Raw genomic sequence first — 19,130 nt, 5'->3', positions numbered from 1 at the left:
ACAAGCTGAGCTATCGGGCCCCCAAAAGCTAACAACATGCCTATCAACATACCTATCAGACTCTCTAAGAGACTGTGGCCCGGCTTGTTCTAGTGAGTGTCAGGTCTGATTTAGAATAGCTTCAATATTCCTAGACAAAAGATGGAGCCCGTCACTTTTCAACAAGCCAGGTTTGGCCCAGAAACGAGACCAATTATCTACAAATCCTAAACCCTGTTCTGAGCAAAAGCAAGCCAACCAGCGGTTGAGAGAGACAAGCCTGCTGTAGATCTCGTCAGTCCCCCTAGCAGGTAGTGGCCCAGAGACTATTACTCGATGATGATGCTAAAACCTCAGCCGCAGACTACTGTTTCCGAAAATAATGTTAAATAGGTAAATAGTTATCACCCTGGCCTTTTTGCTTGTGACCTTTTGACATTGACGTTGTTTATGCAGTCCAAATATTGAGGCATCCTTAGGGGTGCGAAAAGAAACAATAATAAGAAAAATGTATGTACAGTGCCCTCCAAAAGTATTGGAACAGTGAGGCCAATTCCTTTATTTTTGCTGTAGACTGAAAACATTTGGGCTTGACATCAAACGATGAATGTGAAACCAGAGATCAACGTTTCAGCTTTTATTTCCAGGTATTTACATCAGGATCTGATGCACAAATTAGAAAATATCACCTTTTTGTTCGAACCCACCCATTTGTCACGTGAGCAAAAGTATTGGAACATATGACTGACAGGTGTGTTTTGTTGCCCAGGTGTGTCCTATTACATACATTATTCAATCAATAAATACCACTGAATGTCTACACTCAGGTTCAGATTGGGTAAGATAGGTTTTGTCTATGCAGACTGTATTCAGAGGTGAAAACAACATGAAAACCGGAGCGCTGTCTTTGGTTGAAAAACAAGCAATTGTGAGTCTTAGAGAAGATGGAAAATCAATCAGAGCCATTGCAGAAACATTGGCCATAGCCAGTACAACCATTTGGAATGTCCTGAAGAATAAGAAAACTACTGGTGTACTAAGTAACAGACGTCGAACAGGTAGACCAAGGAAAACATCAGCAGTTGATGACAGAAACATTGTGAGAGCTGTAAAGAAAGACCCTAAAACAACTGTTAGTGAGATCAGCAACAACCTCCAGATGGCAGGAGTGAAGGTATCACTATCTACTGTTCGCAGAAGACTTCATGAACAAAAGTACAAGGGCTACACCAGAAGATGCAAACCACTCATTAGCAAGAAGAATAGGAAGGCCAGGCTGGAATTTGCCAAAAAGTACAGAGATGAACCTCAAAAATTCTGGGACAAAGTTTTATGGACTGATGAGACAAAGATTAACTTTTACCAAAGTGATGGAAAGGCTAAAGTTTGGAGAAAGAAAGGAACTGCTCATGATCCCAAACACACAAGCTCATCTGTGAAACACGGTGGAGGTAATGTCATGGCTTGGGCTTGCATGGCTTCTTCTAGGACGGGCTCATTAATCTTCATTGAGGATGTAACACATGATGGCAGCAGCAAAATGAACTCGGAAGTCTACAGAAACATTTTGTCTGCCAATTTAAGGAAAGATGCAACCAAACTGATTGGCAGAGCCTTCATCATGCAGCAAGATAACGACCCAAAACACACTGCCAAAACAACAAAGGAGTTCATCAGGGGCAAGAAATGGAAGGTATTAGACTGGCCAAGTCAATCTCCAGACTTAAACCCTATAGAGCATGCATTTTACCTGCTTAAGAGGAGACTGAAGGCAGGAACCCCACAAAACAAACAACAACTGAAAGAGGCTGCAGTGACAGCCTGGGAAAGCATCAAAAAGGAAGAATGCAAAAGTTTGGTGACGTCAATGGGTCACAGACTTGCTGCAGTTATTGAAAGCAAAGGATTTGCAACTAAATATTAAGTCTTATTCACTTAAATATGTTTTAAGTATATCTGTTCCAATACTTTTGCTCACATGACAAATGGGTGGATTCAAACAAAATGTGATATTTTCTTAGTTGTGCATCAGATCCTGATGTAAATACCTGGAAATAAAAGCTGAAACGTTGATCTCTGGTCTCACGTTCATTATTTGATGTCAAGCCCAAATGTTTTCAGTCTACAGCAAAAATAAAGGAATTCGCCTCACTGTTCCAATACTTTTTGGAGGGCACTGTATATGAGAGAGAACAATGGTTTGTGCTCGCTTGAAACAAGCGAACCCCCTTTGAAACAAGCTACTGTAACAACGTTGTCACTGGCAGTATACCAACACCAGAAAGCCTGCCTGATCTGCTCCCTGGACTCCAGCCCTCTCTAAATTCCTGCCACAAATATCTAATGCTTAGTGTATTAACTTGCTGTTCATTTGGCCAAGTTTTATTGTTAAAGTTATGTTTTTGCCACTAAAGTAAAACATTTATGTATATTGGTAGGCGACATTATCTAAATATTGTCCACCCTGATATTAAAGGGAAAAGCCTGTGGGGCCTACTGTAAAATTGACTAAATAACACATGAGTTAAATACTTGATTGATCCGTAAAACAAATTGATGAAGGTTATAGTGGAGCAGTGTGTGTGTCTGGGTGGGGGTGTGGGGAGAAGACAATACAGCAATGCTTTCATTAGTCATTGATGTTATCCAAAGTGCCACATTTGACCAGAGTGGGAGAGATGCATTTATTTTCCCATACCCCAACCCTAACTTGTGGGCTAAGAGCACCATTCGCACATTCACATCAAAGGCAACATTGTTTCTCGTTCCGTCTTGCAGACACGTAGATGTAAGCCTATATATACTTTTGCGGTAGCCTAACCATCTATTTTCACAGACTACACTCCAGAAGCAAACTACTACAAAAGCCATGATTTTGTGGATGAATAATAATTTTAAACCCTGTCCCTGTGCAATCAGGACAAATGTATTCATTAACCAGTTCATTCAAACGCGCTACATGAACTTTCAACTGTGAGGCGCGTTGTTCATGTTCACTGCTATCTACTCTTTTCCCATCGATAATTTTCGCATAGATTGAGCTTGACAGTCGTCTTCATTAAACTGTTCAGCCTTTTGTCTAGGAAGTGACAATTGTTGTCTTATTTTCTTAGAAGTTTTTGTTGTGCTTCTTTCGGCATTTTGAGATTCAAAAGGTCTCGCTGACAGCTAAACCAGGAAGCGTTAGTGCGCATCACGTGATGCATTTGAACGAATCAGGTTATCAGAAATCGACTCCAGCCAATCGGATATCTTATTCAGGTATAACCCTCCCTTTGTACTTTCACGATTGGTTGCTGATACAAAGGAAATGACCATGTTTGGATCGGATAACATTGTGCAGGAGAAGGAGAGATATACAACGATACCAGGTACGATACCGATTCATGGTGAAGCATACGGTCGGGGTACTGTATGTTACATTAGAATGCTAACTTTTGTTGAATTTTGGTGAAATCCACAGGCCCCTAAAGACAAAGTGCAGTAAAATAAACACTTTAAAATATATTTTAAACGTTTTCCTTCAACTAGTTTGAAAATATACATGTTGAGGAACCAAAACAGGTAAGAAAATAAAAATTGACCAGGATACTAAAAACTACTATTTTTGCCTAATGTGTCTCGCCTTAATGATAAAATTATTTTCAGATGGACCAACAGGATACTGATGAGAAGAAGGGAATCTAGCTAATGACAGCATAATGCATTGTAGACTTGGCTGTATTTACCTTTTTTTATTGCCTGTAGGTTCCAACGAGATTTGAACTCGGATCACTGGATTCAAAGTCCAGAGTGCTGACCATTACACCATGGAACCCCTACTTGCTGACTGTCGAAAGATAATATCGAAAGCGACCATATTTGGACGAGAGTGCAAAGTGGTGGAGGGGCGAAGGGCGGGTCCGACTGAGAAGCCACCTCGCTAACAGCTTTTCTCCTCTACTTGCCACTATAACCCTGGCTAGTAAACCACGCAAAGTCGCTGCAAACATCGTAAGCTTCCATCGAGAAGACCCCCTTTGTCCAAACAGGCTGTCAATCACTCCAGACTGGACCTGTCAATCAAGCCAGCCACGCCAACAAATATCTTCAGATGGACCACCAAGACACTGATAAGAAGAAGGGAATCTAGCTAATGACAGCATAATGCATTTTAGACTTCTGCCTTGGATGTATTTTTCAGTTACGGACATTGCCTGTAGGTACCACCGAGATTTGAACTCGGATCACTGGATTCAAAGTCCAGACCATTACACCATGGAACCCCTACTTGCAGACTGTCAAAAGATAATATCGAAAGCGACCATATTTGGACGGGAGTGGAAAGTGGTGGATGGGCGAAGCGCGGGTCCGGCTGAGAAGCCACCTCGCTAACAGCTTTTCTCCTCTACTTGCCACTATAACCCTGGCTAGTAAACCACGCAGAGTCGCTGCAAACATGGTAAGCTTCCATCGAGAAGACCCCCTTTGTCCAAACAGGCTGTCAATCACTCCAGACTGGACCTGGCAATCAAGCCAGCCACGCCAACAAATATCTTCAGATGGACCACCAGAACACTGATAAGGAGATGTGAATCTAGTTAATGACAGAATAATGCATTGTAGACTTCTGCCTTGGATGTATTTTTCAGTTACGGACATTGCCTGTAGGTTCCACCGAGATTTGAACTCGGATCACTGGAATCAAAGTCCAGAGTGCTGACCATTACACCATGGACCCCCTACTTGCTGGCTGTCGAAAGATAATATCGAAAGCGACCATATTTGGACGAGAGTGCAAAGTGGTGGAGGGGCGAAGGGCGGGTCCGACTAAGAAGCCACCTCGCTAACAGCTTTTCTCCTCTACTTGCCACTATACCACTGGCTAGTAAACCACGCAAAGTCGCTGCAAACATCGTAAGCTTCCATCGAGAAGACCCCCTTTGTCCAAACAGGCTGTCAATCACTCCAGACTGGACCTGTCAATCAAGCCAGCCACGCCAACAAATATCTTCAGATGGACCACCAAGACACTGATAAGAAGAAGGGAATCTAGCTAATGACAGCATAATGCATTTTAGACTTCTGCTTTGGATGTATTTTTCAGTTACGGACATTGCCTGTAGGTACCACCGAGATTTGAACTCGGATCACTGGTTTCAAAGTCCAGACCATTACACCATGGAACCCCTACTTGCAGACTGTCGAAAGATAATATCAAAAGCGACCATATTTGGACGGGAGTGCAAAGTGGTGGAGGGGCGAAGGGCGGGTCCGACTGAGAAGCCACCTCGCTAACAGCTTTTCTCCTCTACTTGCCACTATAACCCTGGCTAGTAAACCACGCAGAGTCGCTGCAAACATGGTAAGCTTCCATCGAGAAGACCCCCTTTGTCCAAACAGGCTGTCAATCACTCCAGACTGGACCTTTCAATCAAGCCAGCCACGCGAACAAATATCTTCAGATGGACCACCAGGACACTGATAAGAAGAAGGGAATCTAGCTAATGACAGCATAATGCATTTTAGACTTCTGCCTTGGATGTATTTTTCAGTTACGGACATTGCCTGTAGGTTCCACCGAGATTTGAACTCGGATCACTGGATTCAAAGTCCAGACCATTACATCATGGAACCCCTACTTGCAGACTGTCGAAAGAAAATATCGAAAGCGACCATATTTGGACGGGAGTTCAAAGCGGTGAAGGGGCAAAGAAAGGGTCCATGGGTGGTTCTGACTGAGAAGCCACCTCGCTATCAGCTTTTCTCCTCCACTTGCCACTATAACCCTTGTTAGTAAACCACGCAAAGCCGCTGCAAACATCGTAAGCTTCCATCGAGAAGACCCCCTTTGTCCAAACAGGCTGTCAATCACTCCAGACTGGACCTGGCAATCAAGCCAGCCACGCCAACAAATATCTTCAGATGGACCACCAGAACACTGATAAGGAGATGTGAATCTAGTTAATGACAGAATAATGCATTGTAGACTTCTGCCTTGGATGTATTTTTCAGTTACGGACATTGCCTGTAGGTTCCACCGAGATTTGAACTCGGATCACTGGAATCAAAGTCCAGAGTGCTGACCATTACACCATGGACCCCCTACTTGCTGGCTGTCGAAAGATAATATCGAAAGCGACCATATTTGGACGAGAGTGCAAAGTGGTGGAGGGGCGAAGGGCGGGTCCGACTAAGAAGCCACCTCGCTAACAGCTTTTCTCCTCTACTTGCCACTATACCACTGGCTAGTAAACCACGCAAAGTCGCTGCAAACATCGTAAGCTTCCATCGAGAAGACCCCCTTTGTCCAAACAGGCTGTCAATCACTCCAGACTGGACCTGTCAATCAAGCCAGCCACGCCAACAAATATCTTCAGATGGACCACCAAGACACTGATAAGAAGAAGGGAATCTAGCTAATGACAGCATAATGCATTTTAGACTTCTGCTTTGGATGTATTTTTCAGTTACGGACATTGCCTGTAGGTACCACCGAGATTTGAACTCGGATCACTGGTTTCAAAGTCCAGACCATTACACCATGGAACCCCTACTTGCAGACTGTCGAAAGATAATATCAAAAGCGACCATATTTGGACGGGAGTGCAAAGTGGTGGAGGGGCGAAGGGCGGGTCCGACTGAGAAGCCACCTCGCTAACAGCTTTTCTCCTCTACTTGCCACTATAACCCTGGCTAGTAAACCACGCAGAGTCGCTGCAAACATGGTAAGCTTCCATCGAGAAGACCCCCTTTGTCCAAACAGGCTGTCAATCACTCCAGACTGGACCTTTCAATCAAGCCAGCCACGCGAACAAATATCTTCAGATGGACCACCAGGACACTGATAAGAAGAAGGGAATCTAGCTAATGACAGCATAATGCATTTTAGACTTCTGCCTTGGATGTATTTTTCAGTTACGGACATTGCCTGTAGGTTCCACCGAGATTTGAACTCGGATCACTGGATTCAAAGTCCAGACCATTACATCATGGAACCCCTACTTGCAGACTGTCGAAAGAAAATATCGAAAGCGACCATATTTGGACGGGAGTTCAAAGCGGTGAAGGGGCAAAGAAAGGGTCCATGGGTGGTTCTGACTGAGAAGCCACCTCGCTATCAGCTTTTCTCCTCCACTTGCCACTATAACCCTTGTTAGTAAACCACGCAAAGCCGCTGCAAACATCGTAAGCTTCCATCGAGAAGACCCCCTTTGTCCAAACAGGCTGTCAATCACTCCAGACTGGACCTGTCAATCAAGCCAGCCACGCCAACAAATATCTTCAGATGGACCACCAGGACACTGATAAGAAGAAGGGAATCTAGCTAATGACAGCATAATGCATTTTAGACTTCTGCCTTGGATGTATTTTTCAGTTACGGACATTGCCTGTAGGTTCCACCGAGATTTGAACTCGGATCACTGGATTCAAAGTCCAGACCATTACATCATGGAACCCCTACTTGCAGACTGTTGAAAGAAAATATCGAAAGCGACCATATTTGGACGGGAGTGCAAAGCGGTGAAGGGGCAAAGAAAGGGTCCATGGGTGGTTCTGACTGAGAAGCCACCTCGCTATCAGCTTTTCTCCTCCACTTGCCACTATAACCCTTGTTAGTAAACCACGCAAAGCCGCTGCAAACATCGTAAGCTTCCATCGAGAAGACCCCCTTTGTCCAAACAGGCTGTCAATCACTCCAGACTGGACCTGTCAATCAAGCCAGCCACGCCAACAAATATCTTCAGATGGACCACCAGGACACTGATAAGAAGAAGGGAATCTAGCTAATGACAGCATAATGCATTTTAGACTTCTGCCTTGGATGTATTTTTCAGTTACGGACATTGCCTGTAGGTTCCACCGAGATTTGAACTCGGATCACTGGATTCAAAGTCCAGACCATTACATCATGGAACCCCTACTTGCAGACTGTTGAAAGAAAATATCGAAAGCGACCATATTTGGACGGGAGTGCAAAGCGGTGAAGGGGCGAAGAAAGGGTCCATGGGTGGTTCTGACTGAGAAGCCACCTCGCTATCAGCTTTTCTCCTCCACTTGCCACTATAACCCTTGTTAGTAAACCACGCAAAGCCGCTGCAAACAACAGAAGCTTCCATCGAGAAGACTCCCTTTGTCCAAACAGGCTGTCAATCACTCCAGACTGGACCTTTCAATCAAGCCAGCCATGCGAACAAATATCTTCAGATGGACCACCAGGACACTGATAAGAAGAAGGGAATCTAGCTAATGACAGCATAATGCATTTTAGACTTCTGCCTTGGATGTATTTTTCAGTTACGGACATTGCCTGTAGGTTCCACCGAGATTTGAACTCGGATCACTGGATTCAAAGTCCAGACCATTACATCATGGAACCCCTACTTGCAGACTGTTGAAAGAAAATATCGAAAGCGACCATATTTGGACGGGAGTGCAAAGCGGTGAAGGGGCGAAGGAAGGGTCCATGGGTGGTTCTGACTGAGAAGCCACCTCGCTATCAGCTTTTCTCCTCCACTTGCCACTATAACCCTTGTTATTAAACCACGCAAAGCCGCTGCAAACATCAGAAGCTTCCATCGAGAAGACTCCCTTTGTCCAAACAGGCTGTCAATCACTCCAGACTGGACCTGTCAATCAAGCCAGCCACGCCAACAAATATCTTCAGATGGACCACCAGAACACTGATAAGGAGATGTGAATCTAGTTAATGACAGAATAATGCATTGTAGACTTCTGCCTTGGATGTATTTTTCAGTTACGGACATTGCCTGTAGGTTCCACCGAGATTTGAACTCGGATCACTGGATTCAAAGTCCAGACCATTACATCATGGAACCCCTACTTGCAGACTGTCGAAAGAAAATATCGAAAGCGACCATATTTGGACGGGAGTTCAAAGCGGTGAAGGGGCAAAGAAAGGGTCCATGGGTGGTTCTGACTGAGAAGCCACCTCGCTATCAGCTTTTCTCCTCCACTTGCCACTATAACCCTTGTTAGTAAACCACGCAAAGCCGCTGCAAACATCGTAAGCTTCCATCGAGAAGACCCCCTTTGTCCAAACAGGCTGTCAATCACTCCAGACTGGACCTGTCAATCAAGCCAGCCACGCCAACAAATATCTTCAGATGGACCACCAGGACACTGATAAGAAGAAGGGAATCTAGCTAATGACAGCATAATGCATTTTAGACTTCTGCCTTGGATGTATTTTTCAGTTACGGACATTGCCTGTAGGTTCCACCGAGATTTGAACTCGGATCACTGGATTCAAAGTCCAGACCATTACATCATGGAACCCCTACTTGCAGACTGTTGAAAGAAAATATCGAAAGCGACCATATTTGGACGGGAGTGCAAAGCGGTGAAGGGGCAAAGAAAGGGTCCATGGGTGGTTCTGACTGAGAAGCCACCTCGCTATCAGCTTTTCTCCTCCACTTGCCACTATAACCCTTGTTAGTAAACCACGCAAAGCCGCTGCAAACATCGTAAGCTTCCATCGAGAAGACCCCCTTTGTCCAAACAGGCTGTCAATCACTCCAGACTGGACCTGTCAATCAAGCCAGCCACGCCAACAAATATCTTCAGATGGACCACCAGGACACTGATAAGAAGAAGGGAATCTAGCTAATGACAGCATAATGCATTTTAGACTTCTGCCTTGGATGTATTTTTCAGTTACGGACATTGCCTGTAGGTTCCACCGAGATTTGAACTCGGATCACTGGATTCAAAGTCCAGACCATTACATCATGGAACCCCTACTTGCAGACTGTTGAAAGAAAATATCGAAAGCGACCATATTTGGACGGGAGTGCAAAGCGGTGAAGGGGCGAAGAAAGGGTCCATGGGTGGTTCTGACTGAGAAGCCACCTCGCTATCAGCTTTTCTCCTCCACTTGCCACTATAACCCTTGTTAGTAAACCACGCAAAGCCGCTGCAAACAACAGAAGCTTCCATCGAGAAGACTCCCTTTGTCCAAACAGGCTGTCAATCACTCCAGACTGGACCTTTCAATCAAGCCAGCCATGCGAACAAATATCTTCAGATGGACCACCAGGACACTGATAAGAAGAAGGGAATCTAGCTAATGACAGCATAATGCATTTTAGACTTCTGCCTTGGATGTATTTTTCAGTTACGGACATTGCCTGTAGGTTCCACCGAGATTTGAACTCGGATCACTGGATTCAAAGTCCAGACCATTACATCATGGAACCCCTACTTGCAGACTGTTGAAAGAAAATATCGAAAGCGACCATATTTGGACGGGAGTGCAAAGCGGTGAAGGGGCGAAGGAAGGGTCCATGGGTGGTTCTGACTGAGAAGCCACCTCGCTATCAGCTTTTCTCCTCCACTTGCCACTATAACCCTTGTTATTAAACCACGCAAAGCCGCTGCAAACATCAGAAGCTTCCATCGAGAAGACTCCCTTTGTCCAAACAGGCTGTCAATCACTCCAGACTGGACCTGTCAATCAAGCCAGCCACGCCAACAAATATCTTCAGATGGACCACCAGAACACTGATAAGGAGATGTGAATCTAGTTAATGACAGAATAATGCATTGTAGACTTCTGCCTTGGATGTATTTTTCAGTTACGGACATTGCCTGTAGGTTCCACCGAGATTTGAACTCGGATCACTGGATTCAAAGTCCAGACCATTACACCATGGAACCCCTACTTGCAGACTGTCGAAAGATAAAATCGAAAGCGACCATATTTGGACGGGAGTGCAAAGTGGTGGAGGGGCGAAGGGCGGGTCCGACTGAGAAGCCACCTCGCTAACAGCTTTTCTCCTCTACTTGCCACTATAACCCTGGCTAGTAAACCACGCAGAGTCGCTGCAAACATGGTAAGCTTCCATCGAGAAGACCCCCTTTGTCCAAACAGGCTGTCAATCACTCCAGACTGGACCTTTCAATCAAGCCAGCCACGCCAACAAATATCTTCAGATGGACTACCAGGACACTGATAAGAAGAAGGGAATCTAGCTAATGACAGGATAATGCATTTTAGACTTCTGCCTTGGATGTATTTTTCAGTTACGGACATTGCCTGTAGGTACCACCGAGATTTGAACTCGGATCACTGGATTCAAAGTCCAGACCATTACACCATGGAACCCCTACTTGCAGACTGTCGAAAGATAATATCGAAAGCGACCATATTTGGACGGGAGTGCAAAGTGGTGGAGGGGCGAAGGGCGGGTCCGACTGAGAAGCCACCTCGCTAACAGCTTTTCTCCTCTACTTGCCACTATAACCCTGGCTAGTAAACCATGCAGAGTCGCTGCAAACATGGTAAGCTTCCATCGAGAAGACCCCCTTTGTCCAAACAGGCTGTTAATCACTCCAGACTGGACCTTTCAATCAAGCCAGCCACGCGAAGAAATATCTTTAGATGGACCACCAGGACACTGATAAGAAGAAGGGAATCTAGCTAATGACAGCATAATGCATTTTAGACTTCTGCCTTGGATGTATTTTTCAGTTACGGACATTGCCTGTAGGTTCCACCGAGATTTGAACTCGGATCACTGGATTCAAAGTCCAGACCATTACATCATGGAACCCCTACTTGCAGACTGTCGAAAGAAAATATCGAAAGCGACCATATTTGGACGAGAGTGCAAAGTGGTGGAGGGGCGAAGGGCGGGTCCGACTGAGAAGCCACCTCGCTAACAGCTTTTCTCCTCTACTTGCCACTATAACCCTGGCTAGTAAACCACGCAAAGTCGCTGCAAACATCGTAAGCTTCCATCGAGAAGACCCCCTTTGTCCAAACAGGCTGTCAATCACTCCAGACTGGACCTGTCAATCAAGCCAGCCACGCCAACAAATATCTTCAGATGGACCACCAAGACACGGATAAGAAGAAGGGAATCTAGCTAATGACAGCATAATGCATTTTAGACTTCTGCTTTGGATGTATTTTTCAGTCACGGACATTGCCTGTAGGTACCACCGAGATTTGAACTCGGATCACTGGATTCAAAGTCCAGACCATTACACCATGGAACCCCTACTTGCAGACTGTCGAAAGATAAAATCGAAAGCGACCATATTTGGACGGGAGTGCAAAGTGGTGGAGGGGCGAAGGGCGGGTCCGACTGAGAAGCCACCTCGCTAACAGCTTTTCTCCTCTACTTGCCACTATAACCCTGGCTAGTAAACCACGCAGAGTCGCTGCAAACATGGTAAGCTTCCATCGAGAAGACCCCCTTTGTCCAAACAGGCTGTCAATCACTCCAGACTGGACCTTTCAATCAAGCCAGCCACGCCAACAAATATCTTCAGATGGACTACCAGGACACTGATAAGAAGAAGGGAATCTAGCTAATGACAGGATAATGCATTTTAGACTTCTGCCTTGGATGTATTTTTCAGTTACGGACATTGCCTGTAGGTACCACCGAGATTTGAACTCGGATCACTGGATTCAAAGTCCAGACCATTACACCATGGAACCCCTACTTGCAGACTGTCGAAAGATAATATCGAAAGCGACCATATTTGGACGGGAGTGCAAAGTGGTGGAGGGGCGAAGGGCGGGTCCGACTGAGAAGCCACCTCGCTAACAGCTTTTCTCCTCTACTTGCCACTATAACCCTGGCTAGTAAACCACGCAGAGTCGCTGCAAACATGGTAAGCTTCCATCGAGAAGACCCCCTTTGTCCAAACAGGCTGTCAATCACTCCAGACTGGACCTTTCAATCAAGCCAGCCACGCCAACAAATATCTTCAGATGGACTACCAGGACACTGATAAGAAGAAGGGAATCTAGCTAATGACAGGATAATGCATTTTAGACTTCTGCCTTGGATGTATTTTTCAGTTACGGACATTGCCTGTAGGTACCACCGAGATTTGAACTCGGATCACTGGATTCAAAGTCCAGACCATTACACCATGGAACCCCTACTTGCAGACTGTCGAAAGATAATATCGAAAGCGACCATATTTGGACGGGAGTGCAAAGTGGTGGAGGGGCGAAGGGCGGGTCCGACTGAGAAGCCACCTCGCTAACAGCTTTTCTCCTCTACTTGCCACTATAACCCTGGCTAGTAAACCATGCAGAGTCGCTGCAAACATGGTAAGCTTCCATCGAGAAGACCCCCTTTGTCCAAACAGGCTGTTAATCACTCCAGACTGGACCTTTCAATCAAGCCAGCCACGCGAAGAAATATCTTTAGATGGACCACCAGGACACTGATAAGAAGAAGGGAATCTAGCTAATGACAGCATAATGCATTTTAGACTTCTGCCTTGGATGTATTTTTCAGTTACGGACATTGCCTGTAGGTTCCACCGAGATTTGAACTCGGATCACTGGATTCAAAGTCCAGACCATTACATCATGGAACCCCTACTTGCAGACTGTCGAAAGAAAATATCGAAAGCGACCATATTTGGACGAGAGTGCAAAGTGGTGGAGGGGCGAAGGGCGGGTCCGACTGAGAAGCCACCTCGCTAACAGCTTTTCTCCTCTACTTGCCACTATAACCCTGGCTAGTAAACCACGCAAAGTCGCTGCAAACATCGTAAGCTTCCATCGAGAAGACCCCCTTTGTCCAAACAGGCTGTCAATCACTCCAGACTGGACCTGTCAATCAAGCCAGCCACGCCAACAAATATCTTCAGATGGACCACCAAGACACGGATAAGAAGAAGGGAATCTAGCTAATGACAGCATAATGCATTTTAGACTTCTGCTTTGGATGTATTTTTCAGTTACGGACATTGCCTGTAGGTACCACCGAGATTTGAACTCGGATCACTGGATTCAAAGTCCAGACCATTACACCATGGAACCCCTACTTGCAGACTGTCGAAAGATAAAATCGAAAGCGACCATATTTGGACGGGAGTGCAAAGTGGTGGAGGGGCGAAGGGCGGGTCCGACTGAGAAGCCACCTCGCTAACAGCTTTTCTCCTCTACTTGCCACTATAACCCTGGCTAGTAAACCACGCAGAGTCGCTGCAAACATGGTAAGCTTCCATCGAGAAGACCCCCTTTGTCCAAACAGGCTGTCAATCACTCCAGACTGGACCTTTCAATCAAGCCAGCCACGCCAACAAATATCTTCAGATGGACTACCAGGACACTGATAAGAAGAAGGGAATCTAGCTAATGACAGGATAATGCATTTTAGACTTCTGCCTTGGATGTATTTTTCAGTTACGGACATTGCCTGTAGGTACCACCGAGATTTGAACTCGGATCACTGGATTCAAAGTCCAGACCATTACACCATGGAACCCCTACTTGCAGACTGTCGAAAGATAATATCGAAAGCGACCATATTTGGACGGGAGTGCAAAGTGGTGGAGGGGCGAAGGGCGGGTCCGACTGAGAAGCCACCTCGCTAACAGCTTTTCTCCTCTACTTGCCACTATAACCCTGGCTAGTAAACCATGCAGAGTCGCTGCAAACATGGTAAGCTTCCATTGAGAAGACCCCCTTTGTCCAAACAGGCTGTTAATCACTCCAGACTGGACCTTTCAATCAAGCCAGCCACGCGAAGAAATATCTTTAGATGGACCACCAGGACACTGATAAGAAGAAGGGAATCTAGCTAATGACAGCATAATGCATTTTAGACTTCTGCCTTGGATGTATTTTTCAGTTACGGACATTGCCTGTAGGTTCCACCGAGATTTGAACTCGGATCACTGGATTCAAAGTCCAGACCATTACATCATGGAACCCCTACTTGCAGACTCGTCGTCATCTGCCGCTTGTCCGGGGATCGGGTCGCGGGGGGAGCGACCTAAGCAGGGAGGCCCAGACTTCCCTCCCCCCGGCCACTTCCGCCAGCTCTTCCTGGGGGACCCCAAGGCGTTCCCAGGCCAGCTGAGAGACATAGTCCCTCCAGCGTGTCCTGGGTCTTCCCCGGGGCCTCTTCCCAGTGGGACGTGCCCGGAACACCTCACCAGGGAGGCGTCCAGGAGGCATCCTAATCAGATGCCCGAGCCACCTCAGCTGGCTCCTCTCGACGCGGAGGAGCAGCGGTTCTACTCTGAGCCCCTCCCGGATGACCGAGCTTCTCACCCTATCTCTAAGGGAGAGCCCGGACACCCTACGGAGAAAGCTCATTTCGGCCGCTTGTATTCGCGATCTCGTTCTTTCGGTCACTACCCATAGTTCGTGACCATAGGTGAGGGTAGGAACGTAGATCGACTGGTAAATAGAGAGCTTCGCCTTTCGACTCAGCTCCTTCTTCACCACGACGGACCGATGCAGAGCCCGCATCACTGCGGACGCCGCACCGATCCGCCTGTCGACCTCGCGCTCCATTCTTCCCTCACTCGTGAACAAGACCCCGAGATACTTGAACTCCTCCGCTTGGTTCAGGATCTCCTCCCCGACCCGGAGATGGCACTCCACCCTTTTCCGGTCGATTACCATGGCCTCAGATTTGGAGGTGCTGATTCGCATCCCAGCCGCTTCACATTCGGTTGCGAACCGCTCCAGTGAGAGCTGAAGGTCACGGCCCGATGAAGCCAACAGGACCACATCATCCGCAAAAAGCAGCGACCCGATCCTGAGGTCACCAAACCGGACCCCCTCAACACCCTGGCTGCGCCTAGAAATTCTGTCCATATAGGTAATGAACAGAATCGGTGACATAGGGCAGCCCTGGCGGAGTCCAACCCTCACCGGAAACAAGTTCGACTTACTACCGGCAATGCGGACCAAACTCTGGCACCGGTCGTACAGGGACCGGACAGCCCCGATCAGGAAATCCGGTACCCCGTACTCTCGGAGCACCCCCCACATGAGCCCCCGAGGGACACGGTCGAACGCCTTTTCCAAATCCACAAAACATGTGTAGACTGGTTGGGCGAACTCCCATGTACCCTCCAGGACTCCGCGGAGGGTATAAAGCTGTTCCACTGTTCCACGGCCAGGACGAAAACCACATTGCTCCTCCTGAATCCGAGGTTCGACAATCCGACGGACCCTCCTCTCCAGGACCCCTGAATAGACTTTCCCAGGGAGGCTGAGGAGTGTGATCCCCCTAAAGTTGGAGCACACCCTCCGGTCCCCCTTTTTAAAGAGGGGAACCACCACCCCGGTCTGCCAGTCCAGAGGCACTGTCCCCGATGTCCACGCGATGTTGCAGAGTCGTGTCAACCAAGACAGCCCTACAACATCCAGAGCCCCAAGGAACTCCGGGCGGACCTCATCCACCCCAGGGGCCCCGCCACCGCGGAGCTTCTCAACCACCTCGGCGACCTCAGCCCCAGAGACAGAAGGGCCCCCCCCGATGTCCCCAGACTCTGCCTCCACGTCGGAAAGCGTGTTGGTGGAATTAAGGAGGTCTTCGAAGTATTCCTTCCACCGATCCAGGACGTCCCCCGTCGAGGTCAGCAGCGCACCATCCCCACCGTATACAGTGTTGACAGAGCACTGCTTCCCCCTCCTGAGCCGCCGGATGGTGGTCCAGAACCTTTTTGAAGCCGTTCGGAAGTCATTCTCCATGGCCTCGCCGAACTCCTCCCATGCCCGGGTTTTTGCCTCCGCGACCGCCAAAGCCGCGTTCCGCTTGGCCTGCCGGTACACATCAGCTGCCTCTGGAGTCCTACCAGCCAATAAAGTCCGATAGGCCTCCTTCTTCAGCTTGACGGCATCCCTCACCTCCGGAGTCCACCACCGGGTCCGAGGGTTACCGCCGCGACATGCACCGACCGCCCTGCGGCCGCAGCTCCGGTCAGCCGCTTCAACAATGGAGGCCCGGAACATGGCCCATTCGGACTCAATGTCCCCGGCCCCCCCCGAGACATGATCGAAGCTCTCCCGGAGGTGGGAGTTGAAGCTCCTTCTGACAGAGGGTTCCGCCAGACGTTCCCAGCAGACCCTCACATTACGTTTGGGCCTGCCAGGCCTGACCGGCGTCCTCCCCCACCATCGAAGCCAACTCACCACCAGGTGGTGATCAGTTGACAGCTCCGCCCCTCTCCTCACCCGAGTGTCCAAGACATGCGGCCCCAAGTCCGATGACACGACTACAAAGTCGATCATCGAACTGAGACCTCGGGTGTCCTGGTGCCAGGTGCACATATGGACACCCTTATGCTTGAACATGGTGTTCGTTATGGACAAACCGTGTCTAGCACAGAAGTCCAACAACAAAACACCACTCGGGTTCAGATCGGGGGGGCCGTTCCTCCCAATCACGCCCCTCCAGGTCTCACTGTCATTGCCCACATGAGCATTGAAGTCCCCCAGGAGGACGAGGGAATCCCCAGGAGGAGCGCTTTCCAGCACCCCCCCCAGAGACTCCAAAAAGGGTGGGTACTCTGAGCTGCCGTTTGGTGCATAAGCACAAACGACAGTGAGGACCCGTCCCCCCACCCGAAGGCGGAGGGAGGCTACCCTCTCGTCCACCGGGGTGAACCCCAATGTACAGGCGCCGAACCGAGGGGAAACCAGTATTCCCACCCCAGCTCGACGCCTCTCACCAAGGGCAACTCCAGAGTGGAAGAGAGTCCAGCCCCTCTCAAGGAGACTGGTTCCGGAGCCCACGCTGTGCGTCGAGGCGAGGCCGACTATATCTAGCCGGAAACTCTCTACCTCGCGCACCAGCTCAGGCTCCTTTCCCGCCAGCGAGGTGACGTTCCACGTCCCTAAAGCTAACTTTTGCAGCCGAGGATCGGACCGCCAAGGCCCCCGCCTTCGGCCGCCGCCCGTCTCACACTGCACCCGACCCCCATGACCCCTCCTGCGGATGGTGAGCCCACTGGAAGAGGGTCCCACGTTGTCTCTTCGGGCTGTGCCCGACCGGGCCCCATGGGAAAAGGCCCGGCCACCAGGCGCTCGCCATCGAGCCCCACCCCCGGGCCTGGCTCCAGGGGGGGGCCCCGGTGACCCGCTTCCGGGCAGGGGCAACTGAGAACCATTGTTGTATTTCTTCATGGTTGGTTTTTTGAGCCACTCTTTGTCTGGTCTTTCACCTGGAACCTGTTTGCCTTGGGTGACCCTACCAGGGGCATGAAGCCCCCGACAACATAGCTTCCAGGATCACTAGGACACGCAAACCCCTCCACCGCGGTAAGGTGGTGACTCAAGGGGGGTACTTGCAGACTGTCGAAAGAAAATATCGAAAGCGACCATATTTGGACGAGAGTGCAAAGTGGTGGAGGGGCGAAGGGCGGGTCCGACTGAGAAGCCACCTCGCTAACAGCTTTTCTCCTCTACTTGCCACTATAACCCTGGCTAGTAAACCACGCAAAGTCGCTGCAAACATCGTAAGCTTCCATCGAGAAGACCCCCTTTGTCCAAACAGGCTGTCAATCACTCCAGACTGGACCTGTCAATCAAGCCAGCCACGCCAACAAATATCTTCAGATGGACCACCAAGACACGGATAAGAAGAAGGGAATCTAGCTAATGACAGCATAATGCATTTTAGACTTCTGCTTTGGATGTATTTTTCAGTCACGGACATTGCCTGTAGGTACCACCGAGATTTGAACTCGGATCACTGGATTCAAAGTCCAGACCATTACACCATGGAACCCCTACTTGCAGACTGTCGAAAGATAAAATCGAAAGCGACCATATTTGGACGGGAGTGCAAAGTGGTGGAGGGGCGAAGGGCGGGTCCGACTGAGAAGCCACCTCGCTAACAGCTTTTCTCCTCTACTTGCCACTATAACCCTGGCTAGTAAACCACGCAGAGTCGCTGCAAACATGGTAAGCTTCCATCGAGAAGACCCCCTTTGTCCAAACAGGCTGTCAATCACTCCAGACTGGACCTTTCAATCAAGCCAGCCACGCCAACAAATATCTTCAGATGGACTACCAGGACACTGATAAGAAGAAGGGAATCTAGCTAATGACAGGATAATGCATTTTAGACTTCTGCCTTGGATGTATTTTTCAGTTACGGACATTGCCTGTAGGTACCACCGAGATTTGAACTCGGATCACTGGATTCAAAGTCCAGACCATTACACCATGGAACCCCTACTTGCAGACTGTCGAAAGATAATATCGAAAGCGACCATATTTGGACGGGAGTGCAAAGTGGTGGAGGGGCGAAGGGCGGGTCCGACTGAGAAGCCACCTCGCTAACAGCTTTTCTCCTCTACTTGCCACTATAACCCTGGCTAGTAAACCATGCAGAGTCGCTGCAAACATGGTAAGCTTCCATCGAGAAGAC

At 48.4% G+C, this 19,130-nt stretch overlaps 3 non-coding genes across 3 annotated transcripts; all 3 read right to left on the bottom strand.

Annotated features, from left to right (window-relative positions):
- Positions 1-3,724: 3,724 nt before the first annotated feature.
- Positions 3,725-3,796, bottom strand: trnaq-uug. The gene has a single exon. It is a non-coding gene; the product is annotated as a tRNA-Gln (tRNA).
- Positions 3,797-4,627: 831 nt separating this feature from the next.
- trnaq-uug lies at positions 4,628-4,699 on the bottom strand. Its single transcript has one exon. It is a non-coding gene; the product is annotated as a tRNA-Gln (tRNA).
- A 1,291-nt stretch (positions 4,700-5,990) lies between these two features.
- On the bottom strand, positions 5,991-6,062 carry trnaq-uug. Its single transcript has one exon. It is a non-coding gene; the product is annotated as a tRNA-Gln (tRNA).
- Between the last annotated feature and the right edge of the window lie 13,068 nt (positions 6,063-19,130).

Source organism: Hypomesus transpacificus, unplaced genomic scaffold (assembly GCF_021917145.1).
Source record: "Hypomesus transpacificus isolate Combined female unplaced genomic scaffold, fHypTra1 scaffold_30, whole genome shotgun sequence".
Classification (NCBI taxonomy): domain Eukaryota; kingdom Metazoa; phylum Chordata; class Actinopteri; order Osmeriformes; family Osmeridae; genus Hypomesus; species Hypomesus transpacificus.
Note: the sequence above shows the minus strand (reverse complement) of the source record. Positions and strands in the feature narration are given on the sequence as shown.